Below are 16,306 nucleotides of genomic sequence, written 5' to 3'. Positions count from 1 at the left end.
CCTAGTCTGTTCATTATATACATCTACATGATGTATTGTTACACCATGTATGAGCAGTATAGACCTAGTCTGTTCATTACATACATCTACATGATGTATTGTTACACCATGTAGGAGCAGTATAGACCTAGTCTGTTCATTATATACATCTACATGATGTATTGTTACACCATGTAGGAGTCATCCACACTGATATGTCTGCCAGACATGCAGAGATGCGATTCACCACACAGCTAGCTCCTCACAGCTCCTCGCTCTCCAACTGTGCCTCCATAGGGGAGCTGGAGAACAGGATGGGGCTGTTGTCCGTCGTGGGAAAGGCAGACTTTATGTGTAGGCCTTGGCCAGTCAGTGCTGCATAGCGACTGCCTTACCGCGGAGCCTTCTTCATAGGCAGAGGGACATGTTGATGCCACTGGGCATAGATGTCTAGTCTCGCTGTGCATGAAACAATTCCCGCCTCATTCTTTGCTGATACGGTGTACCAGCCAACATCCTCTTTCCTGGTTGGCTGAATCAGGAGGAAAACATATCCAGTGGCATCCTGGTGTAAGCTGACTCTGGCCTTGGTGTGAGGAATGGTGTCATTGTCTTTCTTCCAGTAGATGACAGGTGGAGGCATGCCCAGCACCCTGCACTCCAGTCGGATGGAGGTGCCCTCTGCGATGCCTGTGTTCTGGAGCTTCTCCACAAACTGGGGGACTTGCTTCATCTCTTTTTCCACAACTCTTAACTCTAGACCGAAGGAGCTCTGTCCTGCTTTATTATACAAGAGACAAAATCCACAAATTCTACAGCACAACGGCAGAGTCATGTCTTCAGTGTAAAACTAACAATGACTCAATAATCCTTCTGGGAATGTTATGATGTCATAAAGTTATGGGAGGAGTTAGAAAGTTGGCTGTCAGAAGTACAGATATACAATGTAAAATTACTTTTAATCTGTCTGTCTGTATATTTCAAAACATGACATTTGAGGGTGCAGTGAGATACCCCAGAGTTGGACGATACTTTTCTCATCAATCATCTAAAATATTATACTTAATTAAAACCTGGAAATCAACCAATCCGCTGTTGTTAATTCAAAAGAAAGGTCAAATGCTTTATTATCTAAAAGTTTAAAGTGACGGAGAGAAATAAAATGGTGCTGATGCGGGCGCTGGCTGTGTTCTAGTGGGTCTGGACAGGTGTGATGTAGTTAATGGAGATGGAGGTGTGTTCTAGTGGGTCTGGACAGGTGTGATGTAGTTAATGGAGATGGAGGTGTGTTCTAGTGGGTCTGGGCAGGTGTGATGTAGTTAATGGAGATGGGGTTGTGTTCTAGTGGGTCTGGGCAGGTGTGATGTAGTTAATGGAGATGGGGGTGTGTTCTAGTGGGTCTGGGCAGGTGTGATGTTGTTAATGGAGATGGAGGTGTGTTCTAGTGGGTCTGGGCAGGTGCGATGTAGTTAATGGAGATGGAGGTGTGTTCTAGTGGGTCTGGGCAGGTGCGATGTAGTTAATGGAGATGGAGGTGTGTTCTAGTGGGTCTGGGCAGGTGCGATGTAGTTAATGGAGATGGAGGTGTGTTCTATTGGGTCTGGGCAGGTGCGATGTAGTTAATGGAGATGGAGGTGTGTTCTAGTGGGTCTGGGCAGGTGCGATGTAGTTAATGGAGATTGAGGTGTGTTCTAGTGGGTCTGGGCAGGTGTGATGTAGTTAATGGAGACGGAGGTGTGTTCTAGTGGGTCTGGGCAGGTGTGATGTAGTTAATGGAGATGGAGGTGTGTTCTAGTGGGTCTGGGCAGGTGTGATGTAGTTAATGGAGACGGAGGTGTGTTCTAGTGGGTCTGGGCAGGTGTGATGTAGTTAATGGAGATGGAGGTGTGTTCTAGTGGGTCTGGGCAGGTGTGATGTAGTTAATGGAGACGGAGGTGTGTTTTGTGGGTCTGGGCAGGTGTGATGTAGTTAATGGAGACGGAGGTGTGTTTTGTGGGTCTGGGCAGGTGTGATGTAGTTAATGGAGATGGAGGTGTGTTCTAGTGGGCCTGGGCAGGTGTGATGTAATTACTGTTTGTATGATGTTGTCGTTTGTATGTTTTGTATTGTTTATAAAAAGATAATATAAAATATTTTTCCCAATGCAAAGTTACACCTCACTGTTCTATTTTTGGAGTTATTACATTAAACCAATCAGAATTCAGAAGAATGATAAAGTTACGTGTGAAGTAATATGGAGGACCAGCCTATTACCTATGATGTTAACTACAACAGAAATAACTTCAAATGTAGAACTTCAAATTAAACAATCGTTTGCTCTCATGACTTGAGTGATTAAAGTAAACCAACGCTTTGGAAATACATAACGCCATCTAACCAAATATCAAAGAATGTTAGCTATATGCAGTTATCTTAGCCAGCCAGCTAACATTAGCTATATACAGTTATCTTAGCCAGCCAGCTAACATTAGCTATATGCAGTTATCTACGCCAGCCAGCTAACAATAGCTATATGCAGTTATCTTAGCCAGCCAGCAAACATTAGCTATATGCAGTTATCTTTGCCGGCCAGCTAACGTTAGCTATATGCAGTTATCTTAGCCGGCCAGCTAACGTTAGCTATTTAGCTAACTAGCTATTAGCCTAACCAGCATAGCCAATCAGCACCGAGACCATTTAGAACCAAACTAACAAAACCTAAACGTGTTTGCAGATCAAAAGATCAGAGACATACAGAATGATGGGAGAAAATGAATCTTCAGAAGCTTAAATAATAATGAGTAGTTATTTATGATATAAGGTGATTTGTAGAGCAGTCAGTTGGCCAGCAGTGTCGAACAAGCCCAATACCAAACCAATCAGGTGGTTGTTCGATGAAACGAAGCTTCAGACGTCATTGATGACGTGCTGCTGATAAGGCATCAGCTCACTGCTTTGAAGTTTAATGCTTTCAAGGCCTCGTACCTCCGGTATCAAACATAACATCCCCATCGAAAAGTTGACAATACAAAAAGAAGCAAGCAGGTTGATTTCCTCTTTTGATTTGAGCCCACGTCAAGAAGGCACCAGAGCCCACCGTGCTAACGGGTTCCCTCTAGATAACACAACCACACAGTTAATGAAAAGCATGAGGTGAAGCTTGAGCTAGATATCAACCTATCGAGCTAGTGTGACCTTCCTGGTCTTTCAAGTCAGTGAGTCAACACAGGAAGGAGCAATGGATGGATAATTCATTTATTTCCAAAGCTGCAATGATGGGACACACACAGTCTGGATGAATGATCAGTAGTGACGGGATATAAATAGCACTCCCACAGCAATTCTACATTAATCTGCCCTATAATATACTAACAAAAAACTATTGAAATGTCTATCAAAGTTATTGTGATCATATAGTGGATTTAACAATTCCTACTAATTCCTAATTTACTAGAATAAATGAATCAATTGTTTCCATGTGTCTCCTATTAACTACATCAGAATAAACTGTCATCCATTTTAGTATCAAAATATATCAAATTAACCTGAAGATTTACTCAATGTCCACCTCTGGTGGTGAAGAAGTATAATACACCTAAACTAACAAAACCGGGCTGATAAACTGTCTGGTGTTCATGAGTTTATAAAACATATACTTTATACATTTGTCATAAATTACCTGCATTGAAGAGACACACAGTGTGGATGAATGATCAGTAGTCGACAGGGTAAAAATAGCACTCCTAAAGAAGATGCATTTTCCAGTTAGATACCAACTTGAAAGAGGGAACTTTAGCATAAAACCCACATGGAAAATGGAGATTCGGCAAATAACATATAAAGAGAGGCTTATTTGACGCCAAACCAACAACAGTAGTTACTAAAACATAAATTGCTAATGTATGATTTAAAAGGTGGATTTTATGATGTAATGTCAACTTTATATATTTCTATCCCGGGACTATTCCATTTTGAACTCACCCACAGCAATTCTCCATAAATCTGCTGTGGATTACCCAGAATCCCTAAATAAATTAATACATATGTGATAATTCAACAACATAACTGGTTGTGCTTATAGGGAACCAGATCGTGAACACAACTAAGTTACTAAGTCTTTAACCACACTGTATTGTTACACTGGTGAGTAAAAACTCATGCTTCCTACACGAACTTTTTGTCTGAACATTATAATATATATTTTACGTCACACTAGCGTCATTGTCTTAAAGTCGCACATCTCCATCGCAGTCAGAGGTTCAGACTGAGCGTTACCCACTCCAGTCAGCTGATATCGGTGTGCGATTTTAAGGCAATGCTGTTAGTGTGACGTATAATCTAGTGGACGGAACGCAATGCTGTTAGTGTGACGTATAATCTAGTGGACGGAACGCTTCTTTCAGCAGCAGCAACAGTTAGTCCGCCACCTCGGTAGCTTGCTAGCCAAAATAGCCGAACCAATAAAGCTCTTTAGACGCTTTAGTGTATATTAGCCACTGTATTTTAAACCCTTGTCTGTCGTCTAGTTGGTTAGTTATCCTATTTAATTTCATATTTACGGTGCTGTTGTTATTATTCAGCTAGCGGGCTGGTTAAGTTAGCATTAGCCTAGCTAGCTAACATCTCAGACCATGAGTTCACTAAATTACTCTCTTCCTGCTGAAGAAGAGACGGTCTGTTGGACGGAGAAAGAAGCTCTCATCAAAGAGGAGGAGGAAGAGAAGGATGTTACAATACAAAAACAAGTAGAGGGTGAGGTTGTTACCCTGAAAGAAGAAGAGAAAGACGTTTCAGTGAAAGAAGAGGAAGACGTTACATTGAAAGAAGAGGCGTTCAGAGTGAAAGAGGAAGACGTTACAGTGAAAGAAGAGGCGTTCAGAGTGAAAGAGGAGGAGGGTGTTACAGTAAAAGATGAGGAGGATTCAGTTTTTGAAGTGAAAGCGGAGGAGGGGGGGATTACGGTCTCATCGGAAGAAGAGGAGGAAGAAACTGGATATCTGGGCCCGATTTCCCAAACGCAATTTAAGGCATCCAGTGGTTCTAAAGATGAACTTAGCCATAAGATGGTTTTGAGAAACCGGGCCGTGATTACCACTGGTAAGTACTGTCTTAAAAACAGAGGTACAAACTCTGCAGTTGTTGAACTGATGTTTGGTGTTAAAGGGGAAATCGGCATTTACCACATCCATATTTTGACTTTAAAATTATTTATTTTATAGCCATTGATTCTTGAAGAATATAACACATGCCTCATGAGCTTAGTTCAACTGTTGTACCCCATCAGAACCCCAAATAAGCTTTTTTTACTCCAATGTTTAGAAACAATGTAAATCAACACTGTATAGCCTCAACATGGTTAAAACTATAATGTTGATATCATGGATGGTCAGTCCTTGCATCCATAGGTCTGTCTATGAATTTGAGAGTAGTTAAATTTCTCCAGCCCCATCAACATCTTATTAGCAAAATAGTGGTGGCATTACAGCTTTGTTATTGATTGATTGATTATTGTGTGGCTTTTTTAAAGGGACAACCTAGGATTTAAACAGCAACAAAATGGCTGCCCAGAGACTTGGTTTGGTAAACAGCTGAGGGATGGGGGCTGGGATGGGGGCTGGAGAAATGTAACCACTCTCAAATTCATAGAGAAAGCAATTGTATCAACCGTAATCCAACACCTAGCGACCTCGTCAAGAAGTTCAGACATCTTGGCAAAACAGTTTTAAGGTGTTGGCTTGACAGTCGCTGGACCCAGGTTTGAGTCCAGCTCAGGGCTACCCCCTGAATTCACTACACTATGAATACAAGGACTGCCCATCCATGATGTCATAATGATAGTTTAACCAGGTTTCTAGGATATATAGTATATTCTAGAATTCATCCATGATGTCATAATGATAGTTTAACCAGGTTTCTAGGCTATATAGTATATTCTAAAATTCATCCATGATGTCATAATGATAGTATAACCAGGTTTCTAGGATATATAGTATATTCTAGAATTCATCCATGATGTCATAATGATAGTTGAACCGGTTTCTAGGCTATATAGTATATTCTAGAATTGCCAGTGTAGATTTCCTGTGGGGGTCAAATTGTTAGAGCTGTTGATAAGTCATTGTATAATATTCAGCCAATTTATTTTCATGCCATTACATCAATAACGCCCAACCAGAAGAGAAGAAACTCTTCCTGAACCACCTCCTCTTGCTGGCCTTCATACATTCTGACGTTGCTGGTAATAGGCTACACAAGCAGTCGGCAACCTACATTTGGAGTGCAAATGTATCTTACCATTTCTACTGATCTGGTGACAATTATGATTTTCATATGTTCATTTTACTGGAACAGTTTAATTTAATTTATAATAGTATCTCAATCATTGTCTGTGATTAATCTACATTCTATCTAAATGGAAATTATACAAATCTAAAAGTAACTTTTATTGCCATTGCCACCTATGTAAAAAATAGCCTACATAAAGCCAACAAATAAAAACATTGCAAATAACTGTCCTATAAATCACATGGCCTGTCCATAACGAACTTGAAACATTGTATAAAATATTCTGGGCCCTCAGTTTCCCGTGCCTGTGAGTTCTCGACCGACACAGCTGTAGGCTATTTGTGAAAGGGATAAGAAGTAATCAGGTGTTTTGACATTTCCACTGGATCAGCGCATTACGTTTTTCCCTTTTGTGCCGAGTGGTTATCGAAAGGGTGAGAGCTGGAAATATTTTACAAATACTTTGAGGAGTTATTCTCATTTGTAATTGATTTTGATTAGACTTTGTTTACTTGCTGTTTGAGGTGAGAAAAAAATGTGCTTTGAGAAGCTCCACAACTCATTAGTGGTGCAGCGTTAAGACAATCAGAAATACTATCAGACATCCCCAAATGGGCACATTTATAGATCTACATTAGTGCTCGGTCCTACTTCTATGTGTGTAACCAGGTAGACTAGTCCTACTTCTATATGTGTAACCAGGTAGACTAGTCCTACCTCTATATGTGTAACCAGGTAGACTAGTTCTACTTCTATATGTGTAATCAGGTAGACTAGCCCTACTTCTATGTGTGTAACCAGGTAGACTAGTCCTACTTCTATATGTGTAACCAGGTAGACTAGTCCTACCTCTATATGCGTAATCGGGTGTGCGTCCTTACTCAACATTGACAGGAGGGTTTCAAGCAAAAGACAATTAATAAATTGACAAACCTGACACATCTTGCGGGGTCAGGTCAAATCAAATGTTAATGGTCACATACACATGGTTAGCGGATGTTAATGGTCACATACACATGGTTAGCGGATGTTATTGGTCACATACACATGGTTAGCGGATGTTAACGGTCACATACACATGGTTAGCGGATGTTAATGGTCACATACACATGGTTAGCGGATGTTAATGGTCACATACACATGGTTAGCGGATGTTAATGGTCACATACACATGGTTAGCGGATGTTATTGGTCACATACACATGGTTAGCGGATGTTAATGGGCACATACACACGGTTAGCGGATGTTATTGGTCACATACACATGGTTAGCGGATGTTAACGGTCACATACACATGGTTAGCGGATGTTAATGGTCACATACACATGGTTAGCGGATGTTAACGGTCACATACACATGGTTAGCGGATGTTAACGGTCACATACACATGGTTAGCGGATGTTAACGGTCACATACACATGGTTAGCGGATGTTAACAGTCACATACACATGGTTAGCGGATGTTAACAGTCACATACACATGGTTAGCGGATGTTAACGGTCACATGCACATGGTTAGCGGATGTTAACGGTCACATACACATGGTTAGCGGATGTTAATGTTTACATACACACGGTTAGCGGATGTTAATGGTCACATACACATGGTTAGCGGATGTTAATGGTCACATACACATGGTTAGCGGATGTTAATGGTCACATACACATGGTTAGCGGATGTTAACGGTCACATACACATGGTTAGCTGATGTTAATGGTCACATACACATGGTTAGCGGATGTTAATGGTCACATACACATGGTTAGCGGATGTTAATGGTCACATACACATGGTTAGCGGATGTTAACGGTCACATACACATGGTTAGCGGATGTTAACGGTCACATACACATGGTTAGCGGATGTTAATGGTCACATACACATGGTTAGCGGATGTTAATGGTCACATACACATGGTTAGCGGATGTTAATGTTTACATACACATGGTTAGCGGATGTTAATGGTCACATACACATGGTTAGCGGATGTTAATGGTCACATACACATGGTTAGCGGATGTTAATGGTCACATACACATGGTTAGCGGATGTTAATGGTCACATACACATGGTTAGCGGATGTTAATGGTCACATACACATGGTTAGCGGATGTTAACGGTCACATACACATGGTTAGCGGATGTTAATGGTCACATACACATGGTTAGCGGATGTTAATGGTCACATACACATGATTAGCGGATGTTAATGGTCACATACACATGGTTAACGGATGTTAATGGTCACATACATGTTAATGTTTACATACACATGGTTAGCGGATGTTAATGGTCACATACACATGGTTAGCGGATGTTAATGGTCACATACACATGGTTAGCGGATGTTAATGGTCACATACACAAGGTTAGCAGATGTTAATGGTCACATGCGGATGTTAATGGTCACATACACACGGTTAGCAGATGTTAATGGTCACATACACATGGTTAGCAGATGTTATTGGTCACATGTACATGTTAGCAGATGTTAATGGTCACATACACATGGTTAGCGGATGTTAATGGTCACATACACATGGTTAGCAGATGTTAATGGTCACATACACATGGTTAGCGGATGTTAATGGTCACATACACATGGTTAGCGGATGTTAATGGTCACATACACATGGTTAGCGGATGTTACTGGTCACATACACATGGTTAGCGGTTGTTATTGGTCACATACACAAGGTTAGCAGATGTTAATGGTCACATGCGGATGTTAATGGTCACATGCACACGGTTAGCGGATGTTAACGGTCACATACACATGGTTAGTGGATGTTAACGGTCACATACACATGGTTAGCGGATGTTAATGGTCACATACACAAGGTTAGCAGATGTTAATGGTCACATGCGGATGTTAATGGTCACATGCACACGGTTAGCGGATGTTAACGGTCACATACACATGGTTAGTGGATGTTAACGGTCACATGCACATGGTTAGCGGATGTTAACGGTCACATACACATGGTTAGCGGATGTTAATGGTCACATACACATGGTTAGCGGATGTTAATGGTCACATACACATGGTTAGCGGATGTTAATGGTCACATACACATGGTTAGCGGATGTTAATGGTCACATACACATGGTTAGCGGATGTTAATGGTCACATACACATGGTTAGCGGATGTTAATGGTCACATACACATGGTTAGCGGATGTTAATGGTCACATACACATGGTTAGCGGATGTTAACGGTCACATACACATGGTTAGCGGATGTTAACGGTCACATACACATGGTTAGCGGATGTTAACGGTCACATACACATGGTTAGCGGATGTTAACGGTCACATACACATGGTTAGCGGATGTTAATGGTCACATACACACGGTTAGCGGATGTTAATGGTCACATACACACGGTTAGCGGATGTTATTGGTCACATACACATGGTTAGCGGATGTTAACGGTCACATACACATGGTTAGCGGATGTTAACGGTCACATACACATGGTTAGCGGAAGTTAACGGTCACATACACATGGTTAGCGGATGTTAACGGTCACATACACATGGTTAGCGGATGTTAACGGTCACATACACATGGTTAGCGGATGTTAACGGTCACATACACATGGTTAGCGGATGTTAACGGTCACATACACATGGTTAGCGGATGTTAACGGTCACATACACATGGTTAGCGGATGTTAACGGTCACATACACATGGTTAGCGGATGTTAATGGTCACATACACATGGTTAGCGGATGTTAATGGTCACATACACATGGTTAGCGGATGTTAATGGTCACATACACATGGTTAGCGGATGTTAATGGTCACATACACATGGTTAGCGGATGTTAATGGTCACATACACATGGTTAGCGGATGTTAACGGTCACATACACATGGTTAGCGGATGTTAACGGTCACATACACATGGTTAGCGGATGTTAACGGTCACATACACATGGTTAGCGGATGTTAACGGTCACATACACATGGTTAGCGGATGTTAACGGTCACATACACATGGTTAGCGGATGTTAACGGTCACATACACATGGTTAGCGGATGTTAATGGTCACATACACATGGTTAGCGGATGTTAATGTTTACATACACATGGTTAGCGGATGTTAACGGTCACGTACACATGGTTAGCGGATGTTAACGGTCACATACACATGGTTAGCGGATGTTAACGGCCACATACACATGGTTAGCGGATGTTAACGGTCACATACACATGGTTAGCGGATGTTAACGGTCACATACACATGGTTAGCGGATGTTAATGTTTACATACACATGGTTAGCGGATGTTAATGGTCACATACACATGGTTAGCGGATGTTAATGGTCACATACACATGGTTAGCGGATGTTAATGGTCACATACACATGGTTAGCAGATGTTAATGGTCACATACACATGGTTAGCGGATGTTAATGGTCACATACACATGGTTAGCGGATGTTAATGGTCACATACACAAGGTTAGCAGATGTTAATGGTCACATGCGGATGTTAATGGTCACATGCACACGGTTAGCGGATGTTAACGGTCACATACACATGGTTAGTGGATGTTAACGGTCACATGCACATGGTTAGCGGATGTTAACGGTCACATACACATGGTTAGCGGATGTTAATGGTCACATACACATGGTTAGCGGATGTTAATGGTCACATACACATGGTTAGCGGATGTTAATGGTCACATACACATGGTTAGCGGATGTTAATGGTCACATACACATGGTTAGCGGATGTTAATGGTCACATACACATGGTTAGCGGATGTTAATGGTCACATACACATGGTTAGCGGATGTTAATGGTCACATACACATGGTTAGCGGATGTTAATGGTCACATACACATGGTTAGCGGATGTTAATGGTCACATACACATGGTTAGCGGATGTTAACGGTCACATACACATGGTTAGCGGATGTTAACGGTCACATACACATGGTTAGCGGATGTTAACGGTCACATACACATGGTTAGCGGATGTTAATGGTCACATACACATGGTTAGCGGATGTTAATGTTTACATACACATGGTTAGCGGATGTTAATGGTCACGTACACATGGTTAGCGGATGTTAACGGTCACATACACATGGTTAGCGGATGTTAACGGCCACATACACATGGTTAGCGGATGTTAACGGTCACATACACATGGTTAGCGGATGTTAACGGTCACATACACATGGTTAGCGGATGTTAATGTTTACATACACATGGTTAGCGGATGTTAATGGTCACATACACATGGTTAGCGGATGTTAATGGTCACATACACATGGTTAGCGGATGTTAATGGTCACATACACATGGTTAGCGGATGTTAATGGTCACATACACATGGTTAGCGGATGTTAATGGTCACATACACATGGTTAGCGGATGTTAATGGTCACATACACATGGTTAGCGGATGTTAATGGTCACATACACATGGTTAGCGGATGTTAATGGTCACATACACATGGTTAGCGGATGTTAATGGTCACATACACATGGTTAGCGGATGTTAACGGTCACATACACATGGTTAGCGGATGTTAACGGTCACATACACATGGTTAGCGGATGTTAACGGTCACATACACATGGTTAGCGGATGTTAATGGTCACATACACATGGTTAGCGGATGTTAATGTTTACATACACATGGTTAGCGGATGTTAATGGTCACGTACACATGGTTAGCGGATGTTATTGGTCACATACACATGGTTAGCGGATGTTAATGGGCACATACACACGGTTAGCGGATGTTATTGGTCACATACACATGGTTAGCGGATGTTAACGGTCACATACACATGGTTAGCGGATGTTAATGGTCACATACACATGGTTAGCGGATGTTAACGGTCACATACACATGGTTAGCGGATGTTAACGGTCACATACACATGGTTAGCGGATGTTAACGGTCACATACACATGGTTAGCGGATGTTAACGGTCACATACACATGGTTAGCGGATGTTAACAGTCACATACACATGGTTAGCGGATGTTAACGGTCACATGCACATGGTTAGCGGATGTTAACGGTCACATACACATGGTTAGCGGATGTTAATGTTTACATACACACGGTTAGCGGATGTTAATGGTCACATACACATGGTTAGCGGATGTTAATGGTCACATACACATGGTTAGCGGATGTTAATGGTCACATACACATGGTTAGCGGATGTTAACGGTCACATACACATGGTTAGCTGATGTTAATGGTCACATACACATGGTTAGCGGATGTTAATGGTCACATACACATGGTTAGCGGATGTTAACGGTCACATACACATGGTTAGCGGATGTTAACGGTCACATACACATGGTTAGCGGATGTTAACGGTCACATACACATGGTTAGCGGATGTTAATGGTCACATACACATGGTTAGCGGATGTTAATGGTCACATACACATGGTTAGCGGATGTTAATGGTCACATACACATGGTTAGCGGATGTTAATGGTCACATACACATGGTTAGCGGATGTTAATGGTCACATACACATGGTTAGCGGATGTTAACGGTCACATACACATGGTTAGCGGATGTTAACGGTCACATACACATGGTTAGCGGATGTTAATGGTCACATACACATGGTTAGCGGATGTTAACGGTCACATACACATGGTTAGCGGATGTTAATGGTCACATACACATGGTTAGCGGATGTTAATGGTCACATACACATGATTAGCGGATGTTAATGGTCACATACACATGGTTAACGGATGTTAATGGTCACATACATGTTAATGTTTACATACACATGGTTAGCGGATGTTAATGGTCACATACACATGGTTAGCGGATGTTAATGGTCACATACACATGGTTAGCGGATGTTAATGGTCACATACACAAGGTTAGCAGATGTTAATGGTCACATGCGGATGTTAATGGTCACATACACACGGTTAGCAGATGTTAATGGTCACATACACATGGTTAGCAGATGTTATTGGTCACATGTACATGTTAGCAGATGTTAATGGTCACATACACATGGTTAGCGGATGTTAATGGTCACATACACATGGTTAGCAGATGTTAATGGTCACATACACATGGTTAGCGGATGTTAATGGTCACATACACATGGTTAGCGGATGTTACTGGTCACATACACATGGTTAGCGGTTGTTATTGGTCACATACACATGGTTAGCGGATGTTAATGGTCACATACACATGGTTAGCGGATGTTAACGGTCACATACACATGGTTAGCGGATGTTAACGTCACATACACATGGTTAGCGGATGTTAATGGTCACATACACATGGTTAACGGATGTTAATGTTTACATACACATGGTTAGCGGATGTTAATGGTCACATACACATGGTTAGCGGATGTTAATGGTCACATACACATGGTTAGCGGATGTTAACGGTCACATACACAAGGTTAGCAGATGTTAATGGTCACATGCGGATGTTAATGGTCACATGCACACGGTTAGCGGATGTTAACGGTCACATACACATGGTTAGTGGATGTTAACGGTCACATACACATGGTTAGCGGATGTTAATGGTCACATACACAAGGTTAGCAGATGTTAATGGTCACATGCGGATGTTAATGGTCACATGCACACGGTTAGCGGATGTTAACGGTCACATACACATGGTTAGTGGATGTTAACGGTCACATGCACATGGTTAGCGGATGTTAACGGTCACATACACATGGTTAGCGGATGTTAATGGTCACATACACATGGTTAGCGGATGTTAATGGTCACATACACATGGTTAGCGGATGTTAATGGTCACATACACATGGTTAGCGGATGTTAATGGTCACATACACATGGTTAGCGGATGTTAATGGTCACATACACATGGTTAGCGGATGTTAATGGTCACATACACATGGTTAGCGGATGTTAATGGTCACATACACATGGTTAGCGGATGTTAACGGTCACATACACATGGTTAGCGGATGTTAACGGTCACATACACATGGTTAGCGGATGTTAACGGTCACATACACATGGTTAGCGGATGTTAACGGTCACATACACATGGTTAGCGGATGTTAATGGTCACATACACACGGTTAGCGGATGTTAATGGTCACATACACACGGTTAGCGGATGTTATTGGTCACATACACATGGTTAGCGGATGTTAACGGTCACATACACATGGTTAGCGGATGTTAACGGTCACATACACATGGTTAGCGGAAGTTAACGGTCACATACACATGGTTAGCGGATGTTAACGGTCACATACACATGGTTAGCGGATGTTAACGGTCACATACACATGGTTAGCGGATGTTAACGGTCACATACACATGGTTAGCGGATGTTAACGGTCACATACACATGGTTAGCGGATGTTAACGGTCACATACACATGGTTAGCGGATGTTAACGGTCACATACACATGGTTAGCGGATGTTAACGGTCACATGCACATGGTTAGCGGATGTTAACGGTCACATACACATGGTTAGCGGATGTTAATGGTCACATACACATGGTTAGCGGATGTTAATGGTCACATACACATGGTTAGCGGATGTTAACGGTCACATACACATGGTTAGCGGATGTTAACGGTCACATACACATGGTTAGCGGATGTTAACGGTCACATACACATGGTTAGCGGATGTTAACGGTCACATACACATGGTTAGCGGATGTTAATGGTCACATACACATGGTTAGCGGATGTTAATGTTTACATACACATGGTTAGCGGATGTTAACGGTCACGTACACATGGTTAGCGGATGTTAACGGTCACATACACATGGTTAGCGGATGTTAACGGCCACATACACATGGTTAGCGGATGTTAACGGTCACATACACATGGTTAGCGGATGTTAATGTTTACATACACATGGTTAGCGGATGTTAATGGTCACATACACATGGTTAGCGGATGTTAATGGTCACATACACATGGTTAGCGGATGTTAACGGTCACATACACATGGTTAGCGGATGTTAACGGTCACATACACATGGTTAGCGGATGTTAATGTTTACATACACATGGTTAGCGGATGTTAATGGTCACATACACATGGTTAGCGGATGTTAATGGTCACATACACATGGTTAGCGGATGTTAATGGTCACATACACATGGTTAGCAGATGTTAATGGTCACATACACATGGTTAGCGGATGTTAATGGTCACATACACATGGTTAGCGGATGTTAATGGTCACATACACAAGGTTAGCAGATGTTAATGGTCACATGCGGATGTTAATGGTCACATGCACACGGTTAGCGGATGTTAACGGTCACATACACATGGTTAGTGGATGTTAACGGTCACATGCACATGGTTAGCGGATGTTAACGGTCACATACACATGGTTAGCGGATGTTAATGGTCACATACACATGGTTAGCGGATGTTAATGGTCACATACACATGGTTAGCGGATGTTAATGGTCACATACACATGGTTAGCGGATGTTAATGGTCACATACACATGGTTAGCGGATGTTAATGGTCACATACACATGGTTAGCGGATGTTAATGGTCACATACACATGGTTAGCGGATGTTAATGGTCACATACACATGGTTAGCGGATGTTAATGGTCACATACACATGGTTAGCGGATGTTAATGGTCACATACACATGGTTAGCGGATGTTAACGGTCACATACACATGGTTAGCGGATGTTAACGGTCACATACACATGGTTAGCGGATGTTAACGGTCACATACACATGGTTAGCGGATGTTAATGGTCACATACACAAGGTTAGCAGATGTTAATGGTCACATGCGGATGTTAATGGTCACATGCACACGGTTAGCGGATGTTAACGGTCACATACACATGGTTAGTGGATGTTAACGGTCACATGCACATGGTTAGCGGATGTTAACGGTCACATACACATGGTTAGCGGATGTTAACGGTCACATACACATGGTTAGCGGATGTTAATGGTCACATACACATGGTTAGCGGATGTTAATGTTTACATACACATGGTTAGCGGATGTTAATGGTCACGTACA

General features: G+C 42.0%; 1 pseudogene; it reads right to left on the bottom strand.

Moving 5' to 3' along the window:
* Window positions 1-241: 241 nt before the first annotated feature.
* Window positions 242-16,306, bottom strand: part of LOC120035233 — a 155,022-nt pseudogene continuing 138,957 nt past the window's right edge.

This window comes from Salvelinus namaycush, unplaced genomic scaffold (assembly GCF_016432855.1).
Source record: "Salvelinus namaycush isolate Seneca unplaced genomic scaffold, SaNama_1.0 Scaffold1, whole genome shotgun sequence".
In the NCBI taxonomy this organism is placed as follows: Eukaryota; Metazoa; Chordata; class Actinopteri; order Salmoniformes; family Salmonidae; genus Salvelinus; species Salvelinus namaycush.
This window is presented reverse-complemented; position numbering and strand designations above follow the sequence as displayed.